Raw genomic sequence first — 20,918 nt, 5'->3', positions numbered from 1 at the left:
ACTGCAGATCATCATTCCAATTTTTTTTGTTTTGAGACATAAGGACCAAAGTAACTGAAATATAAGTAGTTTCTCATGCTACAATGCTGTCATTACCATTTGAAATGAACACCAATCTATTGAGAGAAACACTGATGCTCCTCCAGTTGGCTACCCTTTTTTAAATGATTTACTTTTGTCTTTACAGATGTGGAAAAAAAACATTATCTGCTTTTTCCTCAGCCTGTCTCAGACTTTATCTCTCACTGAGCTCAAACAGCTAAGACAGATTATAGCCTGCTGAGCTGTTTGTGCGCTAACTAACCCTCAGCAGATGCCTGCCTGATGTTGATTAAAAGACTGCGATGGGGAAAAGTTCACTAATTGTAAAAATGATTGACTAACCGACAGCCATCTTAAGTTTCAGCGCAGCAGACCTTTTGCAGTTACCATGTCATAGCATGGAAAACACAGGTGTAATCAATAACATGTATTATGGCTGCAGTCCATGAATGGCTCATTAGCACTATAGCCTGCGGTGTCACCTAAATGAGCCACTGTTAATGCTGTTAATTTCACCTATGCTCCTCTATATTCTAAGTCAGTTTGCACCATTGAATGTTTTTTCTGGTATTTAATATGAATTGAGAACACTGCTGCATTCACATGCTCCTCAGTTGGTCCCATTTCCCAAGTTCGGAAGTCGCTCTTTCGACTTTGGTGAGCTCGTAAGCTCTATGTCGTAATGTGGAAACAACATGAATGCTATAAAGAAGAAGTGCTGTTTTTTTTATTGCAAATCATTTAAAAACAATAACATTTTGAAGCTTTATATTAAACAGTAATTTTGTCCCAGACCTTCTGCTACACCAGCACATCCTCTAAAACTACTCAAATATTGCTTTATCTGACTAATGCTAAGAAATAACTTTTCTAACGAAATTAGGTCACTCTATGTGCACAGCAACTAACAATTACAAGCTAATACCATATTATAAATTACATATGAGCAAGAAATTGCATGCAGTATGTGAATTAATAAGTTTGTTAACATCAACTCAACATTTACTTTCATCTTTTATCTCAACTCATGTATGAAAATTTTCCACAACTTTCTGAGTTGTTCTGACTTGACAGGGCGTTAACGTAAATTCTCCCAGTCAGGAACTAATTTTTCAAATTATTCCGACCCCACGTGAATGCAGGGTTAGTATGGTATCCGTGCAGGTAGACAGAAATTAATCTTAACCAAAGTCAACAAAATATCGTGATAATTGTAGTCCATGTTAAGTGCCAATTGATTGAGCAAAAGCACTACAATCCCCCCCATTACTAGTCGCAATGTCATCTTTAGATACAGTAAATTGCTTTATCCTAAGGGCTTGCTATTACCGCTCACAGAGCTCACACCTTAAGTAGATTATTGTTTATGTTCCGCCTGGCTGTATAATGTACGTCTCCAACAGGAAGTGTGTTTGCTAAGTCCATAAGCCTGGAGCCTGGAACACTAATGTACTGGAGTTCAGCCCCAGACAACTGAACTCCTCGTCAAAGGCAAGATGAGCACATATACAGTATTCAAATTTACTGTTTGCCAGTGTACTGTTTGTAGACTTTTGCCTTCTCTTACTTTAATGTAGAGTTTTAGAAAGGTGATCCAGGACTCTTAATGTTGTGTTAAAGGATCATGATTAGTTGTTTTATTGATCAAAAATTAAGCTAAAATCAGGAGTCACAAAAGCTGAAAATGGATAAAGACAAAACACAATTTCAGTAGCTGTAAGACAAATCTTCAGCGTATGACTGCAGAACAAATTACACAGCCTCAATTCCAAATTTAAATGCTCGCGACGTGATAATAAGCTGCAAAATAACCGAGCTAATAAATATATTATGATTGATGGCATGTAGGTTGACTCGGCGCTCCTTTGATGCTGCTCCTCCGTCTCTCCGTCTGCAGCAGCTGTCTGTTCGTCTCTTTCTGTGATGCTGTTCTGCTTGCTCACCCTGCACAGCTGGCACAGCAGCTGGCGCAGGCACAGGTACAGGCCACCCAGGTCTAGTGGCACAGGCGTGGCACATCTGGGTGGGAAAACGGGAGGAAGACACACACACAAGTGAATTCAAATATATGCTGTCATAGAGCAAAATGGTTCTGTTCTGTAGCGTCAGGTAGATTCTTCTTACTGCAGGTGCATCCCCCCCTTTTACAATCTCTTAATGCCCTCACAGGCTGATTCCCCAGGAGCGGCTCAGGCACGCGAGGCACTGGCCTAAAACTAACCTACAACACACAAGGTCAAGGTGTGACCCTTCTACGCATTGGTGTGGCGCATTAATGCAGGTACTGGCAGTTCTCCCTGAAGAGGATGTACAGGAGAGAGAGTGGAATAATCCCGTGTTGGTGTTTCCCCTGTGTGTGTGTGTGTGTGTGTGTGTGTGTGTGTGTGTGTGTGTGTGTGTGTCACTGGAGTGAGGGAGGATTGTGGGGGTGTAGTGGGTGGGGTGAGGAAAAGGTCTGCCAAGCATAAGGACAGAAAGGTAAAGAGGAGCAGACAAGACGATAAGGAGATTGGGACACAGACGGCGAGCTGGGAGCAAGTCGGCGCTAAAGGTAGTTGATAGAGAAGACGATGTACTTCAGGCAGGCTGAGGAGGGAGTCTGCTCAGTTCTTGCTTCCATCTGCGGTGTTAAGTAAGAGCTCGAGGAGTGAGAGAAGGCAACAGAGAGCATGTGTGCAAGGGAGAGTAAGCCGGGGCATCTGGTTTTGTTAAGGCCTCAGAACATTCCTTCCCTCTGTTCGACTCTGGCTGGCAGCTTTTAAAGGGACACTTTCGCTCTCATATCCTGCTCCGGGCATTGCCCTCTCTCTTGAAGTTCGATTTATGACCGCTGAGGGTCACAGACAAGATGTCTGTCTGTCTGTTATTATGCATGCTCTTCTGCGTGACACTCAGAGGTTGTTAGAGAGGAGAAATGTTGTGTCTTTTATGACTCAGAGAATACTGATGGCAGCAGATTTCACCTGTCTATCAGTTCATTTCTTATTTAAGGGCTCTTAGTTTTAGTTTTTTCTCAATATTCATTAAACGCAAGTGTTGTCATGATGATACTGGAATTTTTAACTTTAATCCAATGACTTGAAAAATATCTATTGAATACTATTTTCGATATTAATAGGAAAAGTTGACACAACATTGAGAGCTTAAAATTGTCAATTTTTATTAAAAGATAAATATGACAAGGCTATAACATGAAAACGACAACTTTTATTGTCTTTGCTAGAAGCAAAGAACAGCAGAATTACTGCAATAAACAATGATTAAAAAATTTAATTAATTTAAATAAAAATTAATGAAAACTATTTGTTTTGAGGTAGTGCACAGCCACTGAGTTTGTTCACATTCAAAAGGCAAAAAAGAGCAAGAAAAAAACAAAAACCTTTTTTTCAGTTACCAGTGAGTAAAAAAAATCAGATAGAGCTAATTACTATTCTTTTAGGCTATAACGAAGCCCGCAAATTATTATATTCAACTGAAGCGTAAGATGAGTGACAAGAACACGGCACTGTGAGGGAGTGAGAGGACGCAGGGCTTTGTAGGGACTGAAGTGTATGTGTGAACTCGCTGTTGGAGAGAAGGGAGAGCAGGGAATTACAGCTGACATCGATATCCATATCCATCGATAAATCAATATTTATGACAAAACTATAAGCACACAAATACAGAGCATGACTTCTATCCACTGTCACCACCATCACTTAGGATTTATCTAAAAATGTATTAGCATCATTATTAGTATAGACATAAAATGGAGCCACTTTGTCAGTGCTGTTTAGCTTTCAACTTTATTAGCTTTGGCTGTAATTACAAATCTATTGAGCTCTCAGCATTAGCGGACAGCCTCTAAACTTTGGGAGGGTTGTGTTGTATTAATTTCCTCCAAGAGAAATTTCCCAAATAAATTTTGAGTATCAAGAAATCTATTTCAGATGTTTGTTTTTCCTTTAAATTTTAACGAGGAGTCGTACTCCAAGCCTGAAATGAGAGGGAGAGAAGGCCTGAATGTGACTGCTGATGCTCGACTAAAATGTGTTATTTTGGGGGTGATGCAAGCCAGGTGAAACTTAAAATTGTGCCAACACTGTACCAACAACATTATCATAACATATCATTAAAAACAAACACCAAACTGCACAGCAATTGTGAAAACTAACCCAAAATGACAGAAATGAGTGTGCTGTCCCATGATGCAATGCTTTTGTTACATGATACGGCAGGTGTCATGGTAAGAATCTCAACACACGAACGTGCCGCATAAGTAACAGGGTGACGGACGATGCTTATTATTTCACACGACTGCGAGAGGGCTGGGTTTGATTGGGTCATTACCCTCATGTCACTCCTGGGGATGGACGGGTCTTCACTGCAGGAAAGGGCCGACCACAACAGTTCTTCAGCTGGCAGCTTTAGCTGGTACATGAGGACATAAAGCTTGCCAGTGAAGAACTGCTGTAGGTCAGCCAACGAGCACATTATACCCAACATGCACTTCTAAACACCTGAAGGAAAATATGGGCATAATATCAGTGAAGTCAACCACAGTGACATGTCGAAGCTTTGCTTTCAATTTGCTGCCATCTGGGACTGTAACTGAGGCTAACAGGATGAGACACCTGTCAATAAATCAAACACACTCCTGTTAAAGTCCTTATGTCTCCTTATTGATACAGTAATTCTCAAAATCAGCATCAAGGAACAAAACAGAGAGTTTAAAAGTTGTTGAGGGGATAACTTTTTCTGAGAAAAAAAAATTAATGACTTTGTATTTCCAGAGAAAATTTGGGACCTTTTCAATTGAATTCTATGCAGTTGGAGATTTTTTTGGAGCCAGCATCTAGCAACCATTACTTGTGCTCCATCTTAAGGCTCTTCCACATTGGCTTCAGCTTTTGGCGATAGCGGTTGCCGCTTGGCACACAAACACTCACACTCCTTCTCTCTGGGCTGGCTTTAAAGGGAACTTGTTGTGGGAGAGAGGTGAGGAGGTAGAGAGAAAGATAGCAGAGAGGAAAACTTTATAACATTCTTTTGTCCTTATTTGTGAATACTGCGGTTTACGGCGGTTTTTAAATGTGCGTGCACCCTTAAAACAAACAAAGCTGCGTGTGCGTACCGGCATGGAGCTAGCCTGCATCAGACATGCCAGCCTACTGTTTTAGCATTCTCTCTGCTTTTTTTTTTCTATAATTGAATACAGAAGTCTTTTGCTAGCTAGATAGCTTGGCCTCTGGTTACAGCCTGGAACTCCTGATAGAAAACAGCTCTTGTCCTGTGGGGCAGTTCAGTTTACAGCAGCCAAACAGGGCCGAATGAAGGAATTTTCCTTGCAGTTTAGACACTTCCACTCCTTTTGGGTGTGTGACTGCTTCACCAACATGTCAAGTATTTTGTTATTTCACCTTGAGAAAACCCCACAAATTTCCACCCAGATGAATGTCAGTTTAAGAAATTTTGGTAGAAGGGTGAAGCCCTTCAGAGGAACTTCTCAGGGCCAGTTTGATCCATCATCTTCTTTGCTATGAAATAGTTTTGAAAGTTTAACCATGGCCTAATCAAGTGTCCGAAATTAAAAGTGACAAGAAAACCCTTTATGTGATGTTCTACTTAAGCATCCCCTTTCCGCTGGCCACTGTGTAATACTTGCAAGTAGCCCAGGATTTGTCTCGCCTGGCTTCCAGTCAGCTGGCCTGACTTCAACTATTGCAGTCACTCAGTCTGAAAAGCCTTTCCCTAGCAGCATATTCTTACACAGTTCAAGGACAGGACTTTGGGCGAACTAGCTCTCAGCAGCACCGCGAACCCAGCAACCCCTGGAAACTCAATGAACCCCACGCTGCTCTGAGCAACAGTGGAAAGCTCTGGACTGCAGAGAGTGAAACACACACACACACAAACACGCGCTCTCAATGTGACCGAATGGTCCTCTTCCACAGAAAATTCTGAATGAGCTACGGGCCTTGATCTTGTACTGAATCTAGAGGGATCCATTGTGGGTGTGTAATATTAGAGATGAGATCCAGGGCAAAGGTGTCCCCTTTGTACTCATTGAGTAAATTTGTAAAGAGGCACCTGATATCCATTAGCCTTTGTCAGCAGTGAGGAGATAAGCTTCTTTTGGTGCTTGACAGAATGTGTTTAAACTGAGGAAGATTGCAGGTTTACAGGGAAGTAAATGGACAAAAAGGAGTAAGAAGGAACAGAGAAAGAGTTGATGAAAAGAGAACAGCAAACACTAACAAGGTCAGAGATGAGCACTGCCACAATAAAACAAAGTGGTGACCATGTAATAGCCCTAATGTGACAAAAGATGAAACGACAAGGCTTCCTCTGGCCAAATAGCACAATCTGGCAACTTCTCTGTTCAGCTCCAAAACAGGGTAGCAACAAAAGAAGCACTTACTATTTAGATGCAAAGTGCTTGCTTACCAAGCTTGCAGAAATATCTGCTGTACGATAAACATGCAGAGGTGGGACCAAGTCAGTCAAGTCTTTGCACTCAAGTCCCAAGTCAAGCACCAAGTTTTAAACCAAAACAAGTCTGTTTAATGTAATGCCATTTTAACAACAGAGCAATTAAATTTACGAAATTCCCAAATGCTTTTTAAAGTGCGTTCTTGTTGGAAGTTGTTGCGTCTCTGTCTGTAATTTCCGACCCGCACCTTTTGCATACTGGAATTCATTTTTTGTTGACCACCACATAGTTTTTGTACATGAACAATTTGATATAATTTTATCCAAGTGGCACCCAGTAATATAATGTTAATTCTTTATGGTTCTCTCCTGCAACTTCACCAGATTGGTTCAAACAAAGTGGATCTGGGGACTTAAGTGTTGACTTGCTGGGAATGAATGGTGTTTATTTCCCTTCATTTGCGATTCAGCAAATGAAGGGAAATAAATTGTCCGGAGGCACACCTTTTACATACTTTTTAAACTTGTCGGAAGGTATCAAGGATTTTCAAAAGGATCAAGTCCAAGTGAAGTCACGAGTCATTGGTGTTAAAGTCCAAGTCAAGTTGCAAGTCTTTTTTAAATTTCGTCAAGGCTGAAGTCATTAAATTTGTGACTTGAGTCCGAACCACTGCAAATGTGTGGCACTTTTTCAGCTGAGAAACACACAACACACACACTGCCCCATTCCTTCCTGGAGCAGTAGGAAGTAGAACATTTTGACACCTTTTGTTGTTATCAGGTTATCATCTTATCCCTACTTTGCATATAATGTGATAATTGTGGTACAACTAGTTAGCCTGCAATCTGCAATCATTTTTATGCCGTTACTGTAGCTTCCTTAGAAACATCAAATGCCTATGTGTTAAAATAAGAGTCAGACAACCTGTTTTCTGTACTGTCTGAACATGCAAAGGCTGTAGGGGAAATGGAAGGAAACACAAGAGAGAACATCACAAGGTGCAAAAGAATAAAAGGACTATATGAAATTAATTTACAACCTCATTATACACCACTGCATGCAATGGTTGTTTTATTTTATTTTTTTTACAAAGCATAAAAAATGAAGTTGAGCTTCTTGTTGAGCTGCAGCTTTTTCCCCTCCCTAATGTAATTTTCAACCCCTATTATTCCTTAACTATGTTCTTTCTCTGCTCACGATATGTTAAGCATGCACACTACACACACACAGAGGCCATCCCACAGTGAAGAACACAGTGTACCAGAGGAGTGATTTATTACACAGAGCTGACGATTCCCAGGACAATTACAGCCAGCCTAAGCAACAGGCTGAAAATGGCTCCTCGGTGTGTGTGTACGCACAAATACGCAAACACACAAGAAGTACACGGTGCATGAGTGTGTGAGTGATTCAAGCACAGTTGGCAGTGTGCGAGCGATAACTTAAGTCGAGGAGAATAAGGCCCACTGTCCCCATATTGAGTCATTGTGCTCTGGTAAACATGCACAGAGAAACCCCTTATATGTTTATGTTTTGAGGTGTTTTGAGTTTTTCCCGAGGCAGCTGCTTAGGAGACAGATGGACTAAATATCTGTTAAGCTCCAAAAGCAAAGACAAAGCTCTGAAACACACACTTATAATTGGATAAAAACTGGGCCAAAAGGTGTGTTTAGTGGTGATGGGGATGAGGTGGCGGTTAACTTGGGGTAAGGCTGAGGGCAAACGTTTAAACAGTCGTGAGCTTTAACTGAAGTAACACTTTAACCAAAAGGCTTCTAAAATGCAAAGTCACTATGAGAGTTTAAAAAAGCAAATTACAACCTACTGACGCTTTGCAAAACAGCCAAGTATCAACATAGCCTTTACAGAAAGTGATTTGACTTCAAACAGAGAGCGCTCCCTCTGGGGGATGGGAAACACCCTCACTTTTGTTTCCAGTGTAATCTAACTTCTTTGAGGGGCAGCTGTCAGTTCAGTTGGAGCTGTAAATTTGACTGATGTCTAATAGCTGAAGTATGATTAAAAAAACACACAGGGGATGGAGAATGGATTAAATCTATGGGAACGTTTGCCAAGAACAACATATCCCAGAGGGCCGTGCAGGGAATGACTTGGCAAACACAAAAGAATGGGAAGCCCCATGAATCATTCGAGGAATTTCATTTCTTATCCAAGATCAATTCAAGAAAAAACTCCATCCAGTCTGAACTGTGACATTTGCACAATCCCAGTGTCACAGTGAGCTAAATGTTTCTCCTGCATGTTAGCAAAAGAGCCAACATGTGGATACCACCACATGCAGACTTAAGCCAGATTGCATGCTGTATGTAAATGCAGGGCTAATACAGTTGAGTATACCATAGTTGTTTTCTATACGGGCAGGATAATCTTACATATGTGCTCGCTGTGCTTTGAGGATCAGAGCAGCTTTGCAACAGATTCTGGCAAGACTCTTATCTGTCCTCCAAAAAGGTATCAACAATATCCATTTCACAAGCAGCATCGCCCTGCCCTCGTCTTTTTGGTATCGCAGTAATCTAAAATATTTTCCCTTGAAAGCCACAAGCTTGGCAGAACAGCTAATGTTAGCTTCATTACAGCAACCTTATGGCACACCCCAGAGTAATTAGTTCAGTACGTGTAGAACAGTTGCACGTATTCAAGTCCACTTTGTCCTGTATCAAACTGATCTCCGTTATAACAGAAAAAAAAATAATACAGAGAATGCATTTGTTTTGTCTGTAGGGATTCAGTCTTCTGGCATTAGGTTCTCACACCTATAATGTGCATAGGAGTTGTGATATTAGTAAAACACTCCTAAAGCACTTTGTTGCTTGGAGCTATAAAGTTACAATTTATGGCCCAGCAAACATTATCAATAACAATTTCGGGTACAGAATCCAAGAAATGTGTTCACTGGCATTTGTTTTAGAGTGAGCCTCTAATCTTAGTCTGCACCAGTAACATATTATCTACGGAATATGGCCATCTTGGTTCTGATAACCAGTCCATGTACGCTTAAGTCAGAGTTATTCTTCACTAGAAAACCATGCAGCAATTGTTTAATCAACTGTGTCATTTGCACAGGAGTGCATGGTCAGAAGAGGTAAACCAGGAGAAGGTTTGCCACCCCCTTCACTCCCCTCATAAAAAAATGTGATGGCATGATATTAGCACGAATTGCAATGACGATAAACGCTCGCTGTAGTCAGTGTTGCTGCTTTTACATGGCGTTCGACCGAAACATTAATTGTCCACCACCCTCACTGTTGTTTCGCTTTTTTTAAATCAATGCTTATACGACAGTTGCAGCAATCACAAACTGAAAGTCTCTGATCTGTACAGCAGCAGAGAAAAGCAGGAGTCGGATTTAATTAATCACTTGAAAGTAAGGAGAGTTGAACAGCAAAACGATGACGCAGACTTTGGTGTCAAAGCGAAAAGCAGGGGGCTTTGATAGACCCCCCACAGTCTAGGATCGCCTCTGCGTTTACATTTAGTTTTACAGACTGTCATCAAAGGTCAATGTTTGTAATTATGCCTGGTCTGAGATTCTATAAAACCTACAACAATCAGTCACATTAAATGTTAAAATGATCCGTCTTTCAACTTGTGCAAAATGATCAGAACAAATCTGATTATTAAAATTCAATACTTTGCAAATCCTAATGTGCACTTCAGTACATGGGCTATCATGTTTACACTGATAGTGCAGTGTGCAACTGTCCCAATGTCAGCTAGCCTAGATCATACGTGCACACCCAACCCCCATAACCCTTTACCCAAGGCGATGATGACAAATAGCTTTCAAGTTAAGAGTGGATCGATATATTTGCCAGTGCTCTCCTCCTACGGCCTTGAAAGGATTAGTGAAAAGAAAAGGAATACATTTCAAGAGATGTATACGTACACATAAAACACACACGCAAACATTGCTGAAGTGTGTTTCTGCTGGAGAGGCATGCTAACACTGGCACTCTGTCAGAGTGGGTTCATCATTCGGACTGCTTGCTTCTCAAAATGACCAAGATAGGGGAGGAAGCTGGAAGTGGCTGGAACTGATCATTGTGAGTGTGTGTGTGTGTGTGTGTGTGTGTGTGTGTGTGTGTGTGTATGTGTGTGTGAGCGGGATAATGTATATGCATGAGGTATGTGAGCGAGCAAATGTATGCATGCATGGGGAGATGGGGGGGAAAAAAAGTCCACGCCCTGTTTTATAGAAGCACGACTAGCTTGTTCTCGCACACTCACGCCATGTGAATTAAGAAATGCCATTTGACGCTGCTGACAGAAAATGAGGGAGTACAGGTTTTCCACTGCACATGCATGTGCATGAGCCATGTGCATCTATATTGTATAATCTCTATCTTTCCCCCCGGCTGCTGTTTATCTGGATATAAATTAATGATTCACAATGAAACCAGTTAGAAGTGGCAGAGCAACTTCCAGAGTAAGAAGATAGGAACGTGCATGAAGCATTCTTTAAGCATGGACTGAAGCCCCTTAAAAGGCTAATGTGTTCCTAATAAGAGGCTTTGGCGAGTACAGCCGTTCCCCTGGTAGGAAACATATAGTAATGTCCCAAAATGCTGTAATAGGAGGTTTTCCTCTAATCCGGGGGAGAAGCTGGAGGGCTGGGGGTGAAGGAGAAGGATGCAGAGAAAGACAGCAGTAAGGGTGGGGCCCTGAACACGGCATAAACAAGTGACTCAGCCACACACACACACACACACACACACACACACACCATTGTACTAACTCAATATGGCATTTTTGCTCTAAAAATACACATTCAACGCAACAACCTGACATCAATTATCTACACACGTGTGATATTTTGCAGCCCCCTTTGATCCGCAGCTTGTTAATTGACTGATTTCCTTCAAGTGTGTGATGGTATTTACTTAAGGAAGAGGTGATGTCAACTGGCAGGAAGTCAGCAGGTGGGAAAGAGGAAGCAGGAATGGCCCTTCCAGTAAAGTCTCACAGAGCGACCAACAGGATTTTATAGTGAGCATCTGGAGCCAGGAATGCATGGGAACAGTATGGTGTGTTTGTGTAGGAAGAAAGGAAGGCGGGTGGTATCTGCTTCAGTGATGTCATGAAGTGCGAATCAGACAACCTGGTCCTGGTGTTCCCACCATGCACAGATGAGACAATGACGCAGCATGACTCTCAAGCTGCAGATGTGTGCGTACGTGTGTGTGTTTGTCTGGTGCAGGCTCCCTGTGAAGGACACCAAGTGTCAAATTTTCGACACACATGCACACACACACACACACACACACACACACACACACAGATCAAATCATCCTTTGGAAAATATAAGTGAACGAGAGGGGGAGAGAAAGCTCCTGAGACAGTGAGATACAGACAGAGAGGGGTGGAAGTAGGGGTGTGAACGTTGGGTAAAGAGGCCCAACATAAAGAAAAGATTTGTGTGCTTCCTCTGGCTGTCATCTCCCTTCCTACCACTGGGAAGAAGTGTGTCAAAGAGTACATTGTTTCTATGTAACTGTTTGTGTCCATCCCTTGCTCTGGATAAATGCCCCTGTAGTCCCTGCGAATCCATCCTCCCTCTCTCGCTCTTTCTGTATATGTATCCTTTGTCACCCTCCCCCTCTAACTAGCAGTTTAGTTAGGGTGCTGAGAGACAGGAAATGCCTGTAGGGCAAATGAATAAGAAGTGGCAGCTGCCCATGCGTGGTACGAATCCCGAGAATCTCCTCAGTATCATCCCTTCACCCCACTCATCCTTCCTCCAGAGAAGGAGAAAAAGACATGGAGGGCTAAAAACACGCCACAGACCAGTTCCTGACTGACCAATGTCATTTTTAACATGCAAACCACTGGTTGAAAGCTAGCCTGAGTGTCAAGTTGAATGGTCAGATTTAGAGACAGAAATGATGCCCAATCTTACCCACTTTTGATTTTATGAACGGGTGAAACAGGCTGGTGTCACCTTTCATTTTCTGTCTTTCAATCGATTTTTTTAACCACTGCACTTGGCATTACAAGGCATTTATGGTACACAAAGTTTTCAGAAGCAGAATAGACACACAGAAGAAGGAAGTAATGCGACACTGAACTGTAAGCGATCAACCATAAAACCTAAAGACGGTGAGAAATGTTTGGTCCTCCACTTCATCCTGTCTGTCTTTTCATGTGGTTTTCAGGGTTTCCCCAGAATTTCAGCCCAGGTGCAATGCCACCTCAGTCCTGGGACGTTTTATTTTCAGACATTAGCTAGTAAATGATGGCTGAAACAGTCAACCTAATTGCATAAAGGGTATTTGCTTTGGTAAGTAGCGCCTCTGTTCTTTGCTCTTTTCCAGTTAAACCTGCGGCCATAGATCAAAATGCCTCTGGACACAATCGATTAGACCTATAACCAATCAGAGCAGCCAAACATGATGTATTGCTGAGTGACGGACAAATGTTAACAGACCACAGCATGCAGAGATGAGCTGTGATGGTGTGGCATCAATATCTGGATGGGTGTTACCGCTTTTGCCATCAGAATGTTGAAATAGTACACAATGTTCCACATCAGCTGCAGCCATCTTGGTTGATACTGAAAATGCCTCAACAGTGCTCCTCTTTCCTAGAGGAGGCTACACGAGCCAAAAGTGACGTCATCACATATTTTATGTAAAGCACAAAAGCTCCGCAAGTTGTCAGTCAAAGTATCAAACGCGCCCAGTATTAGAGAAATGGTTGTGATCCAGGTAGAAATATGTCTGAATGGGAGGGGGACCAGATGCATCAGCCAGAGCAAACAGTTCCAGATTTGTCTGGTTCCAAGGCTATTGATAAGGCAAACTTGTTAGCAAACAGTTGCCAAGTAACACATCCATTTGATACAAAGCAAAATGGTTGTTCATTTGGAGTCGTGTTTCTGACCATCCAATGATTGTAAAGACCAAGACGCACCAAACCTACGTCAAGGAACTAGTGGCAACAAAGACTGATTGTGGGGTGCCATGTCACCTATGTCTCGGCCAAAAAGTTGCACTTGAGCACACCGCAAAGACTACAGCTAACAGCCAACTAGCACGTAGGTTCTGCCCTTGCTTGAGAGGAAATTACTCTTCATACCAGCAGGTGGCAGTAGTCAGTATTCGTCATTCAAAAAGGGAAACTCCAAGACTGACGGAACGGCTTGAAGATGGATGCTAGTACCGTGGGGTACTGCACAATTACGCAATTACAATCCATTCCTGTTAAAGAACTCACTGGCTAACAAAAATAATCTTACCTCATACACCAAGTTTGTTTCCATCTCATACCTCATTGACTTCAGCCATTTGTTAGCTTTAGCCCACCGAAAGGCTCCACTGTCTCTGACGCCAATTCAACATGCTATAACGTCCGGAAAAAAGTAGACAAAGGCCAACTAGTGCAAACAATGTAGGACACACTGCCAAAACTAGGACGACAGAGGTTTAACGATGGCCCAACATTAACTGAAAGTCACCCATCAGCTTGGTGTGTCGGGGCCTGAAGTCTAATATTCACTCTCCTTTTAGCTCCATTTTTGGTTTCCTCCAACTCTACAACTCGTCATTTCTACATCTGTAGATAAAAATCTGTCTTTGTGATGAATGACTCTACACTGGACAGTTTAACTTTTAATTTACTCAACCAACCATACTAAGTTGATTTGCCCTTTGATTTCCACCATTCACATCTGTGTGGAGACAAACATTTACTTCACGCAGTCCAAACCCAACTGCCTTCAGCCTGTCGTCTCCAGCTGCAGATCAGCACCCGTAAAGGGTTACCATGCTAATGTGGGCGGGTCCCTACACAGCGTAGAGATCGTAATTTAGTTTATTGGTTCCTGGTTTTATGAGCTAAATTTTTTAATTAGATTGAAGAGGATTAAGAACCTCTCGTCTACCGCACTGACACAAGATGAAATGATAAGCTGATGACAGTTTGGTTGGTCAATGAAAAACTGTGGCAAACGGAGGTCAGCTGCCATTCAACCACAGGCTCATCACACACCACCGAGCAGAGTGTGAATTCGTGTGTGTGTGTGTGTGTGTGTGTGTGTAGGGGACATGGCCGGGGTATGTTAGACTCAAAAGAAATGTTTGTATAAGTGTGTGTCTCTGTGAGTGAGTGTGTTTCCTGCCGTTCTGGCCCCAGCTGTACCCAGATGGCCTGAGAGCACAGTGTACTAAGCTAACAGAGACGAGACAGAGACATTCACCCCGAGTTAGTGAGCTGGAAGAACACTGCGGTCTGACACACATAACACAGATCCACATTTCATCCACAGAGGCCACGCCCTAATAAATATCCTCCATTACACTGTACAGGTGTTTACTGAATACATTAGAGATGTGACGTTAGCATCCAGCAGCTTTAATTATTGAATAAAGGGAGGTTACAACATGACTGGATTGAGATAATCACTGACGCATTTACTCCAGTAAAATCAACAAGCTTGGGTGAAAATGATCTTCATTTTAACTTACTCATGCGCTGACATTTTAAGGCTTTGATAAACTAATTTGTCTCGCATTTTTAGTTCTCCCTAATTCGACATGTCATGTCATTAAGAGTAATGGTCAAAATTAAAAGCTGTGTCACTAAAGCACACCAGATAGTTATTATCTTTTATCCTTGTGTGTTTATTTTCTTTGGTCAGAATATATAAGACATCACAAACCACAATTACCGAGATAAAAGCAAATGCATCAGCTGTTTTTCTGATTAATCTGTCACATATTTTCCAATTCTTTAAATCTTTTAGTCTGTGAAATGCTAAACTTCTTTAAATTTAACTTCTTTAAATTGCTTGTTTTGTCCAGTCTAAAACTAAGACATTAAATTTAAAATCATATTAAAACAGAGAAACAGAAAATCCTCTCACTTGAGAAGCTGACACCAGCAAATGTTTGGCTTTTTTGCTTAGTTAAATAACTGATTATCTGAGAAGCTGCATATTATTTTCTGTCGATCGACTAATTGTTGCATCTCTAGCTGAAGCTTATTCTTCTACTGCAATCGAAAAGACATCATGGCGAATATAACAACAGTACGAGACGGCGCTGCATGAGATTAGTTAGTATACTGAACACCAGTAGTCCACACTAAAGACGCCATCTTACACCACAATCTTTCAGCCTGCAGTATCCTGACGAAGGCGACTTGGTCAAGTAAACTTCAGCCTAATAAATTATTTGCACCAGAGTTTTTGGAGTATGCGTAACCTGTCTTTCGTTAGGACTTTCTCTCCTTTTAGTCCATCCATTTCCCCTTTCTATCACTCTTCTCCCATCTTCCCTAAACTCATCTCCCATGCGCTACGCCAACCTCTCTTCTTCTGCCTTCCTCGCTTTCATTTTCCTCCATCCCCCCCTTTCCCCCTCCGTGATCTATTCCATCCTTTAATATCATCTTCCTTGCGCTCCCTTCATTCTAGCCCTTTCTCCCCTCCTTATCCTGCTCAGCTCTCTCTGTGTCTTTAGGTTGGTCAGTTCAGCAAGGCCGAGTTACATTCCTGGGATGCCTGCTACATATGGTCCACATTCCAGCCGGTCTGCCGAGAGGCCCACCGCTTCTCACCGCTGGCCCTGCAGAGACCAGCCCAAAGCTGAGCGCGCTACGGCATTGCTTCAGCCTAAAATAATCTTTACACAGCTTTAGTTTAGCTCAGCCTGTGCCTGCATGAAGCGGCTAGAACTAAATACCCATGCTATAGGTCCAACTTGAGCCTACCGTGACGCTTTAGTCAGGTCTCTTTCCTCGCATACAGGCTGCTGTACTTTCTCTGTATATCTGTTCCCTTGGGCTACTATGTCTGGCTGCATGTGTGTTTTACATTTTTGTTGCAGGAGAGAACTTTTCCAGTGGGCAGGGACACAAAAAGCAACATATGTTGTACATATGTGTATGGGGTTGGGCTGGTAAACCACACACAGCCCTGCTGAGGAGTGGTGACAGTCTCTATTCATATGAGGCAGTTACAGTACAGTCTGGGACGCAGTTGGAGTACTGTTGGCGCTGCATTACCAACTACTGCATCTCAGACTTTGTCATGCCGCACACACCCACACATCCTTGTCCTGTGCATGAGTGTACATCTGTCTCTCCATCACATGATAACCATACACACACCTACAGTACGTACTGCACGGCAACACCTGCCAAGGAGCTCTGGGTGTCTTAACCAGACGCAGACACACACCCTTTTAACCCGCTTACAATTTCTATACTCGTTAACCTCTCACAGCTGTATACGGACAATTGAAGCACTATTTAGATATCCAACAAACAATGCTGTATTCATCCTAAAGCGTGTAAAAAAATAAAAATAAAAAAATAGCCTAAGCTAGTCAAAGCTAGCTCTCTGAGGCTGTCTGGGTGTGGCCATAAAAATGTGCAACCTCACTGCAGCTACCGCATTTTCACCGCAGATCCTCCCTTCTTTGATTGGCCATCAATAACAGTCAATGTTCAGTCCTGCTCACTTACACCAAGTCGCTGGACGGATTGGTCATTCATAAGCGCAAGTTAGCAGAGGAGGAGTGACTCATCAAATGACACATTTTTACATGGTATGGTTCTGATCAATGTCAGCCACTCTGACGGGGTAGATCGCTTCCAGATCTTTCTGTGGGTATTTTGGAAAGTTAAGTAAAAGGCCTGTTTGTCAGACTGAACCCTTCCCAATTTGCCGACCCACACATATTCACATATTTGCATAAAATATGGCAAATACTCAAACACACACTCACACACACACACGGAAAAAGATAAATGCATTCATATGCACTCAAAATAACGACTTTCAGGATGACTTGACATTTGACTCTAGATTATAGGGCACGGGGAAACAAAATTGCTGGCACAAACACCAGATTCCAATCTTTCTCCCCTCTTACGTGCCCTTTCTGTGTGTCTCTCTGTCTGGGGAGTGGCGCAATGGACGTCACTGTTGGACGGCTGTATTAATCACATCTAGCCACGCAGAGATAATGACTGTGCCAGTTTACCACGAACACACACACACACACACACACACACACACACACACACACACACACACACACGTACATACATAGGTCAATTCAATGTGGCTAAACAATCAGAGCCCAGACAAAGCAAACACTTAAACAAGATGGCAAAGGGGAGAAGGAGAGAAAGAAGGTGGAAAGGAGCTCATGAGGGAGTAACTTCTTAATGGCACAGAGTGGTACACTAAACTGGACAGTACCAAGCAGCAGAATGTCTAGCGGTGAATGAGGATGTCATCTGAACAGCAACTGACTTTATAAAGTTATTAAAATGTGAATACAAATCAACAGGAATTACCCTTGAATTGCAAGAAAACAGCTACTGAGGCTGCACATTCAGTTCCTTTTTTTATCTAACGTGACATGGATGTGAACGTCTAGTCTGGACCTCATTTCATTTCACTCTGACTCGTCAAACAATAACAACAATTTCACATCCTTTTTGCATACTGGTTGTTTCACACCCTTAACACGTCATTGTAACCAAAGCCAAGGAGGCCTCGTAAATACATTATCTCACATCCTATACGTGAAACCAGTCCCAGCACAGCACTTCCTGCACGGAGCGTGGGTGGGACGTGTGCTGAGACTCCGACATTATTTCAACAGAGGTTAATTCTCTTAAAGACATCCCAGGGCCTGGGCGTTCAAATGGCGGCATCCTGATAATCCAGATGTGTCCAGTGGCCTGGACTCTGACCGGTCTGCAGCATCATGTATAATTCACTATTCATACCAAAAGAGGGGATAATTACAGCAGGCCGGGCCCTCTTGAGGAAAGAGAAGGCAGTGGGGGGAGGCCAAAGTGAACCCTGTGCAACTAACAAGCATTTCTAGAGCATCTCCAGCCAGAAAAGTGCATTTTAGTTTGAGACATCATGTAAAAATTGGAGGAGGAAAGCAGGAGGGGGAAAAAAGGACATTGTTACTTGTGCAATTTAACCAGGAAAGCTTGTCAGGGCTGGGCAGGCCCTTGGAAAATAAGCAGCAATGGGAACCTCTTATAAATCCGTCAGAACTACAATCTACAAGGGGGAGAAAAAAAGGCGAGTAATCGGCCAACAGAAATGGCCGTGATTTGCACAAGGTCAAGTTATCCATCGGGAGCTTTTGTGCCAAAGATCAGAGACGACAAGGCCTGAGCTGTCATTTGGCTGACGTAGATGGGATGCAAGTGGAAAAAGCCACTGGTTGCTAAACAGAATGCGAAGTCGGGGAGTTGCAGCTCAGCAGCAGACAGTCCTTTCTGAATCATAACCAAAGAATATCAGCTTAGATAAGTTTTTATATTTCAACGCATTGTCTTTCTTAATGTTGAAATCTTTAAACTGAGATTGCATAAGCAAAGGTTCAGGGGCCCGAACACTGCCTGTAAGATTACATAATCCCTGTCTCTAGAATTCATAGAAAATGTGGGGCAGAGTACATCGACTGTCGAAACTTGCAACAGGTTGATAAGCAAAGCGCAATGTTAAAAAAAAGGCAATGAAAACCAAAAAAGGCAAAATGAAAAACTGCAATATGTCACACAATACACTTCTTGACTGCAAAGTAGACAAATAGGCCTACCTTTTAGCTGTATAGGGTTACAATAGAGCTGTAAGCATTCCACAGGTTGACTCAAATACAACCACACCTTACCTCCACCAATTAACACCTCCTGTAGATTTCCTGGAAGTAGATCCCGATGCCATGATCTAAAGTTGGTTAAAAGACAAGCAGATCTACTGAAGGCACCTGGAGACAGTGAGGGGGGAAAAACAGCATAAGACAAGCTTGAAAGGGGAAATGAATGACGCGGAGGGAGAGACAGAGAGGAGGAGGAGGAGGAGGAGGAGGAGAAGGTGGGGGCAACTCTCCACATCCATGTTGCGCTACAAAGGGTGGGGCCTTGAGGAATTCACTCTATCTGCGCTCCTCTCGACTTAAAGCTTATCTTAATGAGAATATACAGGGTCAGTGTGCCCGTGCACTCAATTATGACTGAGTTATTGTGGCGCAAACGCATCCGCGAGAGTGAGGAATGACTTCTCGGTATTCTTTGACAAGTCGAGCAGACTTACAGTAATATAGACCCAACTCCTTCCCCTGCTGGATTTACATTAACGCCCAAACGTTTGCTTCGGTAAAGACACACCCGCCCCATCCCCTTTACAGTCACACCATCGCGCTGTATCATGCACAAATGGAAGAAATAAAGATTTTATACAGGCCTCAGCCGAGCGATCTGCACCCCCTGTGCCAAATCACTCCCTTCCTCCTGCTCAGACTGACTCTACATGTTAATAAAATTATAATAAAACATGTTAAAGCGCCTTGGAGATACCGCCGTAGCACGCCCTCTCCTGTGGCCTTTAAATGTCACCTCCGCTAAAAAGTTTGCAAAACGTATTTGACAGTCGCACTTACTTTGCTTCAGGTAAATCCACCGGCTCCAACCGAGGCGCTCGTCAGTGCGGCTGTGATATGTCAAATATGCGCAATTTGTGCCGTGCCTGGATGAGATTTGAGGATTATTAGGGCTCTGTTCGGACTGTTTCCCCCCACGCCCAGTTTGCCTGTGGCATTCAGCAGGGCAGGCTACTGTAAAGTTGCCACGTCCGTTACATTTCCCACACTTATGAAACCAAAACGAGCTGTAAAAAGAAAAGACTCGACTTACTTCTCAACTGCGTAACAGTCCAATTAATCTAGGCTACCGCGATGGGACTTGAGCCAAAAGGTGCGCACATCAAGATGGCAATACATTTGTTATGTAATATCTTCCTAGATGAAAATGACTGAACAGGATCTGTGGAGCGGTTGGTAGATATGAGTCTCAGCCCTGGCTCGGACACTCTCGAGTCGGCTTTTGTGATATTTTTCAGTGCAGGAGCGTCACAGAAAAACCTTCAGCCACACCTTAACTCTCAATCAATTTTTTTTTTCTGACAGTTCCAGAGGTTTCGACGAGACGCGAAGCAGCGCAAGTTCACCCTGACCACACTGTCGCTCTGTGTGTCTCGTGCAGTCCGGTGTTAACGTTTAAAACACTAGAAAAAAAAAATAAAAAAAGCAGAAATGTAAAAACGGTCCAGTGTGAGTATCCGGTTGGCCGGTCCCACCCCGTGCAGCTCGCTGCTCGTCGGGGCTCCCTCCCCGGTCTCTCTCTCCGGTCCAACTCCTCTCTTCAAACCGGCTTCTCACTCCGATCAGCTGGCAGGGCCGTGACGTCAACAGCCACAACCGGCCAATCAGGCGCGAACCGGAAAAAGCACTGCTGACGCCCACTGTATACGCACGATGACGATCAGGTGTGTCAGCCAATGACAACGCGACTGTCTGTGAGAAATAAGGCGGGCGCTAGAAATAGTGACCAATGGGATTACATCCGCCCATGGAGGCGTTTTATCCTCTGACCTATTAGGTGTTGGGAAGTATTATGTGTGAATTGT

General features: G+C 42.9%; 1 long non-coding RNA gene across 1 annotated transcript; it reads right to left on the bottom strand.

Moving 5' to 3' along the window:
• Positions 1 to 1,653: 1,653 nt before the first annotated feature.
• Positions 1,654 to 20,642, bottom strand: LOC126382642 (uncharacterized). The gene is made up of 3 exons (XR_007569077.1): positions 19,894 to 20,642; positions 19,126 to 19,221; positions 1,654 to 2,061 (listed from the first exon to the last, which is right to left on the bottom strand). It is a non-coding gene; the product is annotated as an uncharacterized LOC126382642 (long non-coding RNA).
• Positions 20,643 to 20,918: the final 276 nt, after the last annotated feature.

This window comes from Epinephelus moara, chromosome 2 (genome assembly GCF_006386435.1).
Source record: "Epinephelus moara isolate mb chromosome 2, YSFRI_EMoa_1.0, whole genome shotgun sequence".
NCBI classification, from domain to species: Eukaryota; Metazoa; Chordata; class Actinopteri; order Perciformes; family Serranidae; genus Epinephelus; species Epinephelus moara.
This window is presented reverse-complemented; position numbering and strand designations above follow the sequence as displayed.